The sequence below is a fragment of the Lepisosteus oculatus genome, chromosome 8, assembly GCF_040954835.1.
Source record: "Lepisosteus oculatus isolate fLepOcu1 chromosome 8, fLepOcu1.hap2, whole genome shotgun sequence".
Lineage (NCBI taxonomy): Eukaryota > Metazoa > Chordata > Actinopteri > Semionotiformes > Lepisosteidae > Lepisosteus > Lepisosteus oculatus.
Genome location: NC_090703.1, coordinates 1,522,255 through 1,538,091, shown reverse-complemented (window position 1 = coordinate 1,538,091; position 15,837 = coordinate 1,522,255). Strand labels below are relative to the sequence as shown.

Below are 15,837 nucleotides of genomic sequence, written 5' to 3'. Positions count from 1 at the left end.
ACCACTATGCTACTATGTACAGCATGTTCAAAGTCATTAATTGCTTGTAAAAGTCTTGTAAACAAATACTGTAATAAAGGCAAAGCTAACCCTCAGCAACATGCAGAATTCTTTGTCAAGCAGTCAATTCTTTTGAGTGTGATGGAAATCTTCCAGCAAAAACTGTAAATTCTAAGGGTTGTCATGGCCTGGAATACTCTCAGAGGTCATCAAAGACTAAAATTAATGGCATGTGGAAGTGATTAGAACAAAAAAAGCAGGAAGCCCTCTCCAAAATTCCCACCTAGACTTGCCTTTCTCTTCGGAGCTATTCGATTAACTCTCCAGCACAACTTCCTATTGCTGATCTCCCAGCCAATTACTTGCTTTTAAACAAAGGTGAATGTGAAGGCAGGGCCGCTGTTTCTATGCCTTAAGTCTGTCACACAAATAATTATAAATATCTATATAGAAAGAGGATTGATTTCAGAGTAAGACATCAGGCTACAGTGAACCAAAGTGATGTTTTTTTCCACTGATGCACAAATTTGCTCGCTACTGTTTTTAAGGTCTCAGAAAGGCACGGCAAGTTGTGTGCTAACATCACTCATAAAAACAGTGGCATGTGTTGTAAACAAAATGGACATGTTTGACCGTCTCACTGCACACAACGTGGCTACAAAGCTGTCATGTTGAGGATGCAGGACAATAGTCACCCAGATAGAAAACTCCTGCAGCTGGCAGACAGAAGGCCACAGAAGCAGCAGCGCAGAGGAGTTAAAGGTTGTCCTGTGGGCATTATTTGTTCTCATATGCTCAGCTTGGCCAGATGAGCTCTTGTTTTGCCCCAGGCTCCTGGGCAGTGGGGATGTTCTTACTTAAAACAAAAAGGTTTTGCTCTCACATGGATGGAGATATCAACCCTTTTGTGGTGGCAGTTTATCGATGAATGATAAACGATGAAAAGAAGGCGAAACCCATACTGTTCCTTTGTTGGAACAGTAGTTTGCTGATAGGTATCTTTAATTTGTTCATCATTTAGTCATAAAAAGCATTCAGAGATGCAGGGTCATGAAGATATAGACATGTTTGTGAGTTGATGTTGATTAAAAAAGACCAGTTTCTGTTAAAGAAGGTCTGCTCTTGAGTGAAAACTCAAATAGAGATCTTGGAGCAGAATGACTTGAACATTTCACCCGTGAAGAGCCTTTTTGAGGGTGAGCCTAGATGACTGTGAGCTGACATTTGCGGTGTAGTTTTAGCATGTAAGCTACGGGGACTATTTCAGTATAGGAACACATTTCATGTCTTAGCTGATTGCAAAATCTTTGTATAATTTTTAAGATATTGCCAGTGTGAGCCTGGACTATATTCTGATTGTGACTGAGATTTACCTGTAGCAGAATGCCACCACTCTACAAGCTGTGGGGGACAGAGTAATTTAAAGGAACAACTAGTTAATGGACACTTTGGCTATGGTTTTGGATTCTGAAACTGTCCCACAATGCTGTCATTCTTTATTGATTTAATGGGATTTAAAGGTATAGTCCAGCTTGAGCAACAGTATAAATTTGATTTGGATTTGTATTTGAAATCTGTGAATGCCTCAAACAAAAAATAAATATGTCAAATAAAAATAGACATATCATACATACTGTACAAGCTTGTTAATTAAAAAGTGCATTCTGCAAGAGTAAAGTCTTATGAGGCAAGTTGATCCACTCCATTTGATCAGTAATTATTCAGTAATTGATCAATACCTTTTATCCAGCCACTTCTCGAAGGAACGCAAAGTGTTAGCTTCATTGATGTGGCTGGTCAGTTGGTTCCCAACAGTCTTTTTGTAAAGAAATACCTCCCAATTCCAGTCCTGAATGGAGGCAACAGCAGGTGCTCGCCCTAGACACTACAGCAATTGAGTCACTTTAACTTCACGCCACATGAACTCAAGCTCATGCCTTGGATATCCTTCATGCGATTTCAAGACATTGTAGTGTATTTTGCAGTCTAATAACAAGTATATGCCATTAGGTACTCCTCTGCTAAGTGTTTTCACAGGGCAGTAGAGAAGCAGGGCCTGGCAACATGCATTATAGGAAGACAAAACACTACATCGCACATATTAAGTCTGAAGGCAGGGGGTGCATGATGTAAGTGATACAATGGATATATAGAATTACAACTTTCCTGTTGTAATTACAGTATGTGGTGGACCAAAAGTGACAGCATATATTTTGATACCCTTCTGGTGATTCATGTCTGTGCAGTGGGTGCATGTGTGACTTACAGTTATCTCCCCTCACCACACACATGCTCCTACTACCACCCTCCAGTTATGTCACAAAAATGATCCCAGGTTTTCATAAAAAACATATCTAACAAAACTTGGTTTTAAAATTTGTCAAATAACCACTCCATTTTCAATGATGAAGTTTAAATCTATACACATTCATTAGTTTATATAGAAGAAATACAGTACTAGTTCTAAGTTTAATACAGAAAATGTGTATTCTTTAAGCCATTCATCTAGCTCTTTATGGACAATTTGTTTTGAGGAATGTGCAGTTTTAGAGATAAGCACTGACAACAGGGTTATCAGTGCTGTATCACATTCTGTATTTGTCAGGTGTGCATATTTGCAGCTTTTCTTTATTCAAACAGTTGTAGCAGAAATAACGTTAACATTCACATTATCAAGACTTATGGCATTTGCAGCTTACAGCTACGATCTAGATGCAGAGTATGGTCATTATTGCCCAGAATTAAATTCAAGATGATAACACATGAAAATAATACATATCAAAGAATTAAAATGCTGATACAATACAATACAGGCAGCAGTCCAATCCACTTCTGCTTCCTAATGGTTAGAAACAAACAAAAGATAAAAACAAAGAATAACTAAACATGAAAAATATAAATGAAAAGCAAAGATAAATAAGGACACTCTCTGAAGGATTTCCTTCTCTTTAATGGGAATACTGAGCAAACCCAAATGTTGCACACAGCAGAGGAATCATAATTCTAATTGTCACCATTGTATCCCATTATTTAGCTGTTTATATAGTATTCTGTCCTTAAAAAGGAGCCCATTGATTTCTAGTAGTCTTGAAGATGCCTCTATTGATAGGAAATGTGCTCCAGGGCTGCTCTAATCTTTCCAGACCATCCAATTAGCATTTGGCCGATTAAAACCTGCCCCCATGCTTTGAATCTGCAGTCACCTGGGCCTGTCGGACAGCTGTGGATGATGAATTGTTCATTTGTTCTCACAGTGCAGGGGCCCCAGGCCATTACACAAGCAACATATGCACTGTAATTTTAAGCAGGGCTGGGCAGCCCATCTCTGGTTCAGATCAGAGCCAGCTCCTCATTTGATTTGCCAGGTCAGTCTAGGTCAGTGCTGGGGACCAAACCAAAGGATGGATCCAGCCAGTAGACGAGTTGCGTCACCAGTGCCTACAACCCAACCCCCAACCCCATCCCCTCTGTTTACTAGACAGCATTGTAGCAGATTTTATTCATGTTTAAAAATAGAGTTAAAAAAGACCTACAGTAAAATGCAAAGTGAAAGAAAACAAGCAACAACAATCACTTGCACATGGTGTCCTCTGGCCTTGCATTTTTGATTCTGTGTTTCTCCTGCTGACATGTAAAGTTATACTGGACACAATAAAGTTTTGACTGCAAATGCAACATTCCCACACCACTCGCAATACACAGGTGACACTGTATATATCCATTAAGATATAGCGGAAATAAGCCTTGGTAAATCTAGATGGGATCATAACAGATCTCTGAATTTTTTTACATAGTTTTCCTGTCGCAAACCAGGTAGGATGGCTCAGTAACCCACCCCTGATCTTTCCAGTCGCATATTAAGATTAACATAATATTTTTTCTAGATGATGATCTCATAAACATTTTGTTTTCTTTCATACGTTGTGTAGGATGCCTTGCCTGTTTTGTGCCTGAAGGTGAGCTGTGTTAGTACAGTGAAGGACTTCGTAGATTGTTTCATGTTCCTATGGGGCGGCTGTGCAGTGAAGGAAGCACACCTGGGCCCGTCTGGGCCTCCTGCACATGGGGAGAGACAGCAGCCTCTCCAGCCTCTCCAGCAGCTCCAGGCCCGGCTCTCACAGCAGCGTCTGACTGGGGGTGTCAGTACAGACAATGACATGGATTTGGGGATGAGAAAGAAAACTTTAGTTCAGCTTCTGTAACTATTACAGTGTTATTAACAAAAATAATTTTGTAGACTCCTTTTTTTACTATTCCTTACTTTTCACTGTTTAAACTGTGCTATCAATCACCCAATAATTAGCACAGTGTTAATATATGACTTACAAAATCTGAGCAATATACAAATTGAATAATGTTTAAAATGATCCCATTCTTCATTTGTTGGTTATTCCATCAGACTTTATTCATAATAATGAACTAGAAAACGTTTTGGCAGATTTGTACCTCTGATAAACATAAATTAATCTGGTTTCACAAATTATAAATGAGTAACAGAAAAATCGTTCTTGTTCTGGAATTTCCAGACATGAAGGTCAGACACAGTGACCAGACAGGCAAATAGCACAGGAAGTTTTCAAATGGGTGCTTATCCAGACAGTCCTGACCTCTGACCTCTGTCAATGTCATAGGTCTGGTTCAAGTTTCTCTGCTGCTTGCTGGTTACCTTGGTTACTATTTAAGCCATCTTGTAGGAGCTAAGCTGTTAAAATAAGTCCACAAAGCTGAATATTAAATGCCAAAGTAAGAGTTAAACCCAAATGAACAACTTTAAAAAGACCAATAATAAATAGTAGTGATTAAAGTAACACTATATTTACCGTACTTTCATTTCAAATATGTGTCACAATATTGAAAAATAATAGAGTGAATTAGCCCCTTTGCTCTCTTGAAATGTGGCTAATTGATTAGATTTAAAAGAGCAATTTGGAAATAATAAAATTATGTCAAACAGTTTTCAAAAATAAGTGATGTATATGGTTCAGGGTGGAGTGTGGGGGGTCACTAGAACTGATTAATAACCTTATTAATAATATATGATTATCCTTATAAGCAAAAACATTTTAAAATAAGGACAATCTGTAAAAAATATGTCACAATAAACATGTTGCTTGAAAAGGTTTACGTGTGAATGCTGTCAATTAAAAGAAGAAAATAACGATAACTTGCTGTGCAATCCTTCAGCCGACCTGCTGGAGTGTAACTAAACAACAATAACAGTTCACAGCTGTCTAATTGGTTGATAGAAACAAAAATGCAATCTTGGTTTGAATCCAAGGGAAATTTGATGACTTCAAGTCAGTTAAAAAATTCTTTCTGCATCGCTAGTGATGATGAACACAAAAGTTTGCAAGCATAGGCGATATTTTAAGGATGGCGTGAGCAATAAGAAGCAGAACTCCCAGGTTATTCACTCTTATGCTAAAAAGCTGTTGCATCTTGGCTCATTCTGTTGTCTGGACTCCTTTGAGTCGTTACAAGGAAGATTAATTCTTTGCGTGTTTGTAAATACAATTTGTTCACCCCAGCCTGCTGGCCCCAGTCGACCTCCTAAGGTTTCGGACTAGTATGCCAACATCTGCCAGAGACCAGAAAGCGCAGCGCAGGAGAGAAGAAGGGAGAATGGGATCCTTTTCAGCTCAGACCTTTATCTCAGCCCTGGCAGGTAGGCAGCACTCTCTTCCTACAGTCTGTCTGCATGTGTTCATGAAGCAGCTGATTTCTGCCTTCAACTGCCCAGCAGAATCCTCCTTTCACTGAAATATCTGGCCTAATGATTTCATCATTTGTTTTTGCATTTTTACAGCATCACCCATTCAAGCTGCTGGCTCTTCGGAGACATTATTGAAAATATATTTCCTATTACGCATAGTATCAAAGGCTTTTCCAGTCTTATGTAATAATGATTTTTTACATGCCTGTACAAAAACCTCAAGGCATTCATAAATATTGCCTTTATGTTTTGTGCTATTCGTGCTGAAAAATAAGACAAAAAATAATAATTGTTCATTTGCATTTTAAAAGGAAAGTATATTATCTCGGTATTGGGTATCATCAGGTCACACAAAGTCAAGTCTAGAGTTTTGGAATAGGCTCCAAACAATTGGGGTCTCTTCTGAAAGTTGTGATAGTCGAGCAGTAGGCAACTAATGACCCATCATGGTGGCTCTTAGAGGCATTAAACTGTTGAATGAATCATACTGTGAACATTAAGGATCCTGAAGCCCTCTTAAACGAGCAAGACCAGGACTCAAACAGTGTGTAAAAATGAGTCCAATCTAAATTTATTTGACCTTTTGTTGGCTTTACGTTTTATTTCCAGACTCAATCCCTTTTTCATATCTTATGTGGTATACTCCCTCAAAATGGTTTCCAGATCCAGTGCTAGTGAAATGCTGGCCCCACTTCACTGAGCTACTGCAGTTTCAGCCAGGTTTTCAGAGTAAAGTATTTATGATTCTGCATAAAGGCAAGTTCCCTTTTCTTTCTTTTTCTCCAGGCATCTGAGCAAGCTGAGGTGTGCTGCTTTCATGCATTGTGTGTGTGTAATATTTTTCACTTGTCACGAGGAGTGGGAATTCTGGCTTTTGTTCTCAGGAGTGACATTCTTACAGTGTACTTGGGAGAGGATCATACCTAATACAACCGGAAATGTTTTTAGCTTGCCAGTCCTTTGTACATTTGCATGTTAGAAAACGTCTATATATCTTTAGATATCTGCCAAAACAGTAATAAAACTATTAAGTAATACACAAAAGATTGAGTAATATTAATGTTTTAATATCTAACTGAATCTTATTTTTATATAATTTTCAAAACAAGTATAAGTGTTCCTTACCCTCCCAAGAAAATGTTATTTTGCCATACTTATGAAAGATCCTTTGAGGAAAAAGACCACATATAAACAGAAAAACTCTACATTTAAAGTAAAATTATATAAATAGCACACAACACTGCAAACCCAGAACTTGTCAGGGCAAGTTGCACTTCAAAACACCAGCAGCATATGTGTTAATGCCCTTTAGTACATTTTAAGACAGGGGCTAAATCATCCCTTTTGAACCACGAAAACAGGAATTGAAATAATTTCATTGGAAAATGAAAAAAAGTAATGAATATAGAAATATTTGATCATCTTGGCCACAACACTGCTACTGGAGCACAGCCATCTGCATTTGCACTGTGCTGCTAGCTGAAGAGCTGGAAACAATAAATAAATAATAAAATCTTCTATGTCTGATCTTGCAGGAGCAGTTGTCAAGAGGCTGAGGTGGAGGCCAATCCAAGAAGAGAACAGGTTGGATTAAAGTCTTTGAGATATGGATCTCTGGCTCTCTACCTCTGAGTACCAGGCTTAAGTATCATATCCGTGGACAGACAGATCAATACCCTCTTTTTTTCCCTACATCTTCAAGGAGATTTCAGCAGTGCTTTCATGGTGTCCTCCTCTGTGCCCTAATGACACGATGGGAGCAAGATAATTTAGACGTGAGTTTCGATCACAATGCTCTTGATGGTCTCCTAAGTACTGCTGTGCACGTATTTTGTAATTCAGAATAGAAAATATTTCAATCTTCTGAGCAATTACCAAACCATAACTTACAGGTACCAGCAACGCAGTCTCCTGTTTGCCAATTAACTCTGATGATTCTGGAAGCGCAGCATAGAATTATAATTTGTCTATTAACGGGATCCACAACAAACACTTTTAAAAAAAGTGTACAGATATGGCAATACAGTATTATGATGACACTGTACAGTGTGTGGGTTCCTAACAAATGAGGGCAGATACAGAACATCCTTATTACTCTTGGCAACTCCTATTTAAATGCACATGCAGCTTTATAGGCACAGGTGCTTTTATAATGGAAATACATATAAATGCACCTATGAAAAATGCATTACAGTAGAAAATGGACAATCCTGACATGACACACAGCCCTAATGAAACTGAAGCCATGTGACATAGAAGAACCACATGCAGTGTAATGTTGAATCTCTCCATAGATAAATCTTAAGGTATTTTTCCAATTTATTATTCCTTTGTCTTTTTTAATTTGGGGACCTATACACAAATAATGAGTCTGCAACTGACTTAGTCATTTTCACTTCTAAATTGTTAAGTTGAAAAAAAATGATTCTTAAAAAGTATTATTCCCCCCATGCCCCAACATAAAAAAGTGTTTAATTACAAGTCATTGCAGATGCACAGAAACAAAACTTTTATCTATGTCTTTTAGATTGAAAATTTAGATACTGATATCATTAAAAGGAAAGAGTCTTCATCAAGAAAGTCTATTGTAAAGTAAGGGAATTCCTGAAACAAATTCTTACAATAATATTTTCACAATAAATAATAATGTTTTACAAAAAGCCAGTTGTATCTTAGTTTTCAGGCACAGGAAGCGTTCATACAACAAAATGTGTAATCGTGGCTTTGCGACACCAAGAAGAAGTGGTACTGTACTTAGAATGACCTTTCATAATGCCAAAGGTCTTTTTGACCACATTGAGGCGAAACATGAATCAAAACAATCGATTGCCCCAAGATCAGTGGAAATACATCACTTAGAACAGCAGCATTCATTTCAGTCATTTCTGTTCCTGTGTTTCTGTTAAATATTAAACCTTTTTTCAAATATTCCTATGTACATGCATTACTGAATGTCGACTTTAACAGAATGTTTACTATGAAATACAGAACCTGTTAAAAGTTTTACCTTTAAGTAAGTGCTATAACGGGTTGGATTAAAAGAAAATGTGCAGAACATACAGTAGGACTTAAAGGAAAGGGACTTTGCAGAACTATGCAGATAAGCATTACTGTATATCTAACAAAACAAGGGCATGGGAAGATAGTTCCTGCAATTTTACATTTCCAGCTCACTATGTTTCTAGATATTGGACTATGTATGGAGTACTATTAAATGATAGAGAACAAAGGATCCTCTCCAAACTGCACTATGTGTTGAACATATTTCACAGGACAACACTGAAGTTAATTTCTATGTCCTTACTTTATATTTAAATGATAAAAAGACAAGGAAAACTTTGTGAAACCTTTGCATGTTTACAGGATATGATTGCTTTCATTTTCACTTTAAATGGCTATATTGCACAAGAGTGTAAATGAAATAACCATTTACCGCAAAACCCATACTTTGTTCCAGTTGATTACCAAGACAATAACCACATTCCCAAATCTTTCTCTTCTCAATTACTACAGGTCCACCCACACCCAGGGAAAGCTCCAGGCTTTCTGATCACTCCCTAAAAGGGACAACCTGGTAGCCAAAGAAGCAGACAAGGATGGTACTGTTGTTTTGTGGCAAAAGGATCTGTACATTGATGAAATGTCAAGAAACCACATACTGTACCAACACTAATGTCCTTTTTCACAGGACCCAACCTTTGACTACCAAGGGGAGGCTGTATTCACAATCTCGTTCATTTCAACAAGGAAGAATTATAACATTTGTTCAACGATCTGCTTGTTAGACACTCTGTCATCTCAATTCTCAAACCTGACCCCTCCACTCCCACCCATCAAACTCTGATCTCTCCTCACTTCTTCCTGCACCCACAACGACTGTACTACAGCACTACATACGACATACCTCTGACAATTGAATGTAAGCCGAACTTGAACTGTTTTGCTCTGTTCGTGTACTTTGCTCTGTTTGTGTACTTTTGTACAGTTTTTAACAGATATGGGTGCTGTCGCACTGGTACCTTAATGTTATTCACACTGTTATTGTTATTGTATTTCCTGTCTACTGTCTTGTCTGCTGTTCTACATATATACTGCACCTCAGAGACTAATGAGAAACACTTTTCATTATACTATGCAGCTGTGTAAGTATAATGACAAATAAAGCTGAATTGAATTGTAACATTTAGTTCTGTAAGTCTGTCAGTGTAGGACATTCCTTTGAGCATGGAAATGTTACATCAGGTCCCTCTTCTCTGGACTGACTCAGAAGTAGTACTATTGTTTTTTGTATTTTGATGGACAAAAATGATCCTAACATTCTAACTAATGTTTAATGCATTGTGTAAAATCAACAGACCATCCCTTGTAGTCTTCTCTGTTAAATACTAAAAGGAATCAGTACTGTTTGCCTGACAGAGTAGGCACTACACAAGTCATGAAAAGCACTACAAAAATAAATATTATTATTAGAATCTCAGGCCTGGAACAAATGAAACAAAGCCTGACTTTGCCATGAACATGAGTACAGTAGATATTGAGGTTCTTTATAAAAGAAAGAACATGACAACTGCCAAGATTTCGAAGGTACACCATTACCTTTAAAAAAGCCCTTTCAAGGACTGCACTTTTTTGTAGACTCCTTTGATAAGCTCTCCAGAGTCATCTTAAGACCTTTTACCTTAAATTTGATGCATAATTTTTAAAATGAAAAAAAGAAAAGAAAAGCTTATCTATTAAAGCACTGCCCCATCTGTTGTTCTGAATGAAGATCAGTCTGCACCCTGAACAAACAGGCCTTCCTATCTTTAAAAAGTGTATAATGTATTTCCACTAGTGCTTTGCTAGTGTTTTAGAAAAAGGAGCAAAGGCAGATTCTAAGGATTTCAACACAGTCATCTTTCATCTTAAAAAAAGAGAGTATTGCTTGCCAAGAGGTCACCATTGAAATTAGATTTCAAGCTGTAAGCCAGAGCAGTTCTTTCTGCTGCCACAGGAGAGGACACATGGACGGGAAAGATTATTCCGATAATATTTAGACTCAAGCACCCTGAGCCGACCTAATTGAAACCAACTGGTCTTGTTGGCCAAAACATAGAGAATCATTAACGGCCTTCCTTGGCTACTTATGTTTATTTAAAACAATCGCTAGCTTCTAATTAATCAACACCAATGGGGTGATGTCATGTAAGATGTATTTGTTTCTAACCAAATCAGAGCTCATAACAGCTGCTTTAAATAGACACAATTAGGAAAGGCTTTTGCTGCCATATTGTATCACAATGCTTTCATTAGTTTGTCATTTTGAATTTCCAGCAACGATCGCCAAGAGATTATTGCTGACACATTCCTGTAAACTGTAAAGATGCAATGGCCTCCTTTCCAGTGCTGCCAGTATGTCCTGGCAAGTTAGATATGAGCCTGTTGCCAGAAACTAAATATGGGTGTCCCAGAGTCTGGGCCAGGGCTGTACTGACACCGCACAGTGAAGGAAACTTTAGCGGGCTGGTGCAAAGAAAGAAAGAAAAATGAAAAAAATCTCCATAAAGGGCGAAAATATTCAAATGTTCAAACTTAACTTTATTTGAGTTATTGAACAATCAAAACACTTCAAAATGTTTTGTAGCTGTGCTTTGTAGCAGTGATTTCTGGTTATTGAATCAACAGTAAGTCTGTGTTGCACTGAGAGACAGGCCAGCTCTTTTAGGTAAGGTAGCCTGTTTTGCTTCATCAGAAAATCAGGCAGCAGGTGATCTGAACCTTTAAACTGGATTTTCTTTACAGTCAGTTCAGTACACAGCGTGTGAAAATAATGCTGAGTAATTCTAACGGCTTCTCATGTCAACACCCAATAAGTGAAAACCCCAGATTGCTCATAAGTGTCAGTTATCATGTGCAGTGCTTTCAGTTTTCAGTTAGAAAATAAATCACAATACTTTATTTTGAACTTTGCTAATTATTACAAAAACAGTCAAAAGCCTAACCTACACATGCCTTTTGTAGCCTTTAAAAAAAAAAAAGATAACAGTATAATAACAGTAAGAATGCAAATTCTAAGGAAAGGATAGTAATGTAAAGAATAAAAAGGACCAAAAAGAATGACTTTATATCTAATTTATACTAAAAGTATTATCTAATGCTTTACCATTTGATGAGTATTATGATTTTATATGTTTACTTTCTAATATTGACATTATGTGTCATGGGACATTTATAGAATATATGACTTCATAATTTCTGTTAAAACGCAAATAAATTCAAATAAACCGTGGTAAAATGTGTAATATAACTATACGAGGATTAACTATAAGAACATCAAGACAGCTAGGCTTCAAGTGAGACTGAATCAAGCTTTGAAGAGTCTCCCAGAAATACAAACCTTAGTCTGTAGAGAGCAGCCCGGCTAGACCTTTGTAAATGGAATTTAGTGTTAGTTTTCTGCACTTTTAAAATGTAACGCCTTTTGCTCCTTTTATAAAATAAAAGAATTTAACCAAGCTGTAATTATACTTTTACAAAGGGACGTCTACCTTGTGTGATGTGGTATCTCAATATTAATACAAAGAGCAAAATATTAAAGTGATTGCTTTAGTGCATACCATGTGCCATATGTTATTAAATCAGTACAGCTGCTTACTCTCCTGCGGTAGGGCTCTGTTACTAACTCTGTACAGTAGGAGTTCTGGATTATATGACAAAATTTGGTTATTTTCTTGCTTGTGGATCACATGCAACGTTCTACCCAGTTTAACGAGAGAATAGAATGTCAGTTTCTGTTTGTCCATCTGACTGGTTAACATAAAGTAAAGCTTGGTTCAAATACAGACAGTCTCTAGTGGAAGAACCAGACCTAAATCCTTTCATAATACAGCCATCTTTCTCAGCCCCTCAGCCAGGGACCAGCACAAGTTCCTGGAGCAATGCTAACTGGCCCCTGCCCTAACCTGCAGTAGCATTCTAGATGAAATTGTCCACTTTCTTAGAAGGCCTCAACAAAAAAGGTTGAGAAAACCTGTTGAATAGTGCAGTACTTGCCCATAAGTCAATCAGGCCATAGGCCTCCCTCTATTGATTGTACTAAAAGTGGAGCTGATATACCTGCACTGTGGAGGATGGGGGTTCTTAGTTTATTGCACTTGTTGCCAAGACCAAGATCAACTGCTATTTGAGTCCTAAGGAGGTTTGCACAGCCATGTAGGACTATGCACAATGGCCATGAACAATGACTGTCCTGTACCTAGTGCTCTATTGTTCAGAGCCACAGAGGTGCTGGGACTGACAGTATATTGTGTCAATTTACATGGTGGCTACATTTTTTTCATCCTTATTGTGTTCATTTTTTAATTATAATGGATGAGAAAAAAATAAAAATACTGAAACGCTTGGCAAAGCCACTTGATTTGTTTATGTATTTTAAATCAAGCAACTTCAAACTCACCCACAACATTTAAATGAGGAGACATGTGTTTGTAGGGTAAAGTTTCACAGAACAGCTCTGATTTGCACACTGCCATGGTTTCATGGCTTGTTGATTAGAGGTTAAAGAAGGAAAGTTGTTTTACTCAACTTAAAACCACACATTTCTCTAATAGTGGAACTGTTCCATAAGAAACTGTTTCAGTGAGAGATGGAACAAGACTTGAATGTCATATACTCCAAAACACTTATGGGCTTTTCTGCTCAAGCAAATATTAGGGAATAATATTTACTTTATAATTTTGTGTGCATAAGGGATACAAATAATTTATCATCTACTGTACCAAAACTGATGTACAGTAGTGCTATTGTAGGTAGAATATAAGAATTGAATAAGAAGCAGTTTTCTAGGATGCAGCACTTTTGTAATTAGATCTTTTTAAAAAAAGAGGACTTTAACCTCTGACTTAAGGATATTCTTGCTTTGCTCAGTTCAGAACCGGAGCCTCCATTAGGACTAATGTACTAAATTGGAGATCAGAGATCGAGCTAGTGTATATTATCTCTCTGGTATTCTGTGTATTTGTTCATGGTGAAGTCAAGAATCCTGTATTTCTCAGGGGTGCGCACATGACAATTTCTCACATTAAGCTCAGTATATTTTAAAAAAATGAAATGGGGGACCATCTGGTGATGTATGCTTCTGGCTTACTTGTGAACCTCTCAAATTGTTAACTATCTGCTTACCAAGGATCCTGTCTTCTCCTGGGGCCTGCAAGCGCAGAAAATTGAAGCCTTTGGAAGGATTTGTAGACCTTACACTGTAGTCCCACATGACTGGGATTCACACCAACCAGTGTGCCGTGGTTTTTCAGCAATGATTTTGTGGCAAAAACCACTTTGTTACTTCAGCAGTAAATTATAAGTGTTCTCACTAAACAGAAGGCAGGGGACCTACTATTGCCATGAACTAAAGAGTTTATGACAGACCTATTAATAAATTAAATTATACAATTTAAAAACATTTTGGGGTCTTCATTGAAATTCAGGCAATAGAAATTACTGTCATTGGAGTATTTTTCTGATTCCTATCTGCTAGTAGTGGTATGATTTTTGATTGCACGTCTTGCTGCTCTGAACGCTTGCAACAGACATTCAGTTCACAGACAAGTATTAGAGAGCAGGGATCTGATGCTACAGATATAATAAAGTATCACTATTATTTCCGTCCTTCGGATGAGACGTAAAACCGAGGTCCTGACTCTCTGTGGTCATTAAAAATCCCAGGGCGCTTCTCGAAAAGAGTAGGGGTGTAACCCCGGTGTCCTGGCCAAATTTCCAATTGGCCCTTACCAATCATGGCCTCCTAATAATCCCCTTCTATGAATTGGCTACATTACTCTGCTCTCCTCCCCACTGATAGCTGATGTGTGGTGAGCGTTCTGGCGCACTATGGCTGCCGTCGCATCATCCAGGTGGATGCTGCACATTGGTGGTGGTGGAGGGGAGTCCCCATTACCTGTAAAGCGCTTTGAGGGGAGTGTCCAGAAAAGCGCTATATAAGTGTAAGCAATTATTATTATTATTATTATTATTATTACTATTTAAACATTTGGGGAGTGGAACCATTCTATTATTCCAGGAAGAAAAAAAAAACTTTATAATGTGCTTCATGATAAAAAGGCTTGTTTCATGATGATTCTTAAAAGAACCAATCCAGCAATATCCTGCTTCTAATAAGAACAATAGCAAAATTAATAGGTTTACAAAATAAATGTATTTTATTTTAGTGAAAGGGGTGGTGGTGTCAATTAATTGTTCTAGGGAACATTATTTTACCAACGGCAATCTAACTTTTAGGAAAGAACTGTAAGCTTAAGAGGCTGTAGCATTATTTTATTACGACAGGTTCAAAAGAAAAAGTGAACAATACAGCCAGCCAAAGCATGAGCTTTGGAAAGTGAAACAGTTGACTATGAGCCTTAGCCACAACAAAACCTGGTGTGTGATTTGCACTGAAGAGCAACTGACAAACCATTATGAGCTCTTAACTGTTTCTAACCTCTCCTTGAAAGCCACATTGTGCATGCTTGCATAACAGCATTTTGGGGGGATTTTTGCATAGGTTCTCTGAGGAGGAGAGGATATTGAACACATCTGCACTCACATATTTCAGACTTATCAGCTCTGCCATCTCACTGGTCGTTAACCTCAAAACTAGGCCAAACAGCCTCTCAACAGGCTTCTCATTATGCAGTGCTTAGAGGTTATTACACAATTAGGCAGAACCAGAAACCCATAGGATAGGTAATAACTGCATTTTCAGTTCATTGAAACTCAGGAGCCATTCAGCAAAACAAACCTCAAGGCTTCCCCTCCTTGAGGAACGATATCTGTTTTGATCAGCAAATGGTGTGAGAAGTCTGGCTTAGTCAGATACCAATGAAGTACTGTGGCAGTTGTTACCACACACACACACTTCCCTCCCACCCATCTCTCTTTGAAAACATCTCACACCTTTCAAGGGGGACAGACAATGGGAAGCACCACAGATTCCTCTAAACTCACCGAGAGAAGCAACGAAAGCATCATTTTCATGAATTTATGGAGGCTGGGCTTTGCATTGCTTAAATGGACAAGTTGCTAAACTAATGCTTTTATAAATGTTTATGTTTGTCCTTATTGTCTTTAAAACTCATAGGTGAATAACC

At 37.8% G+C, this 15,837-nt stretch overlaps 1 long non-coding RNA gene across 1 annotated transcript; it reads left to right on the top strand.

The window, feature by feature from the left end:
- The first annotated feature begins 5,437 nt into the window (after positions 1–5,437).
- Positions 5,438–9,866, top strand: LOC107077727 (uncharacterized). The gene is made up of 4 exons (XR_001478729.2): positions 5,438–5,665; positions 7,249–7,297; positions 9,227–9,312; positions 9,402–9,866. It is a non-coding gene; the product is annotated as an uncharacterized lncRNA (long non-coding RNA).
- The last annotated feature ends 5,971 nt before the right edge of the window (positions 9,867–15,837 follow it).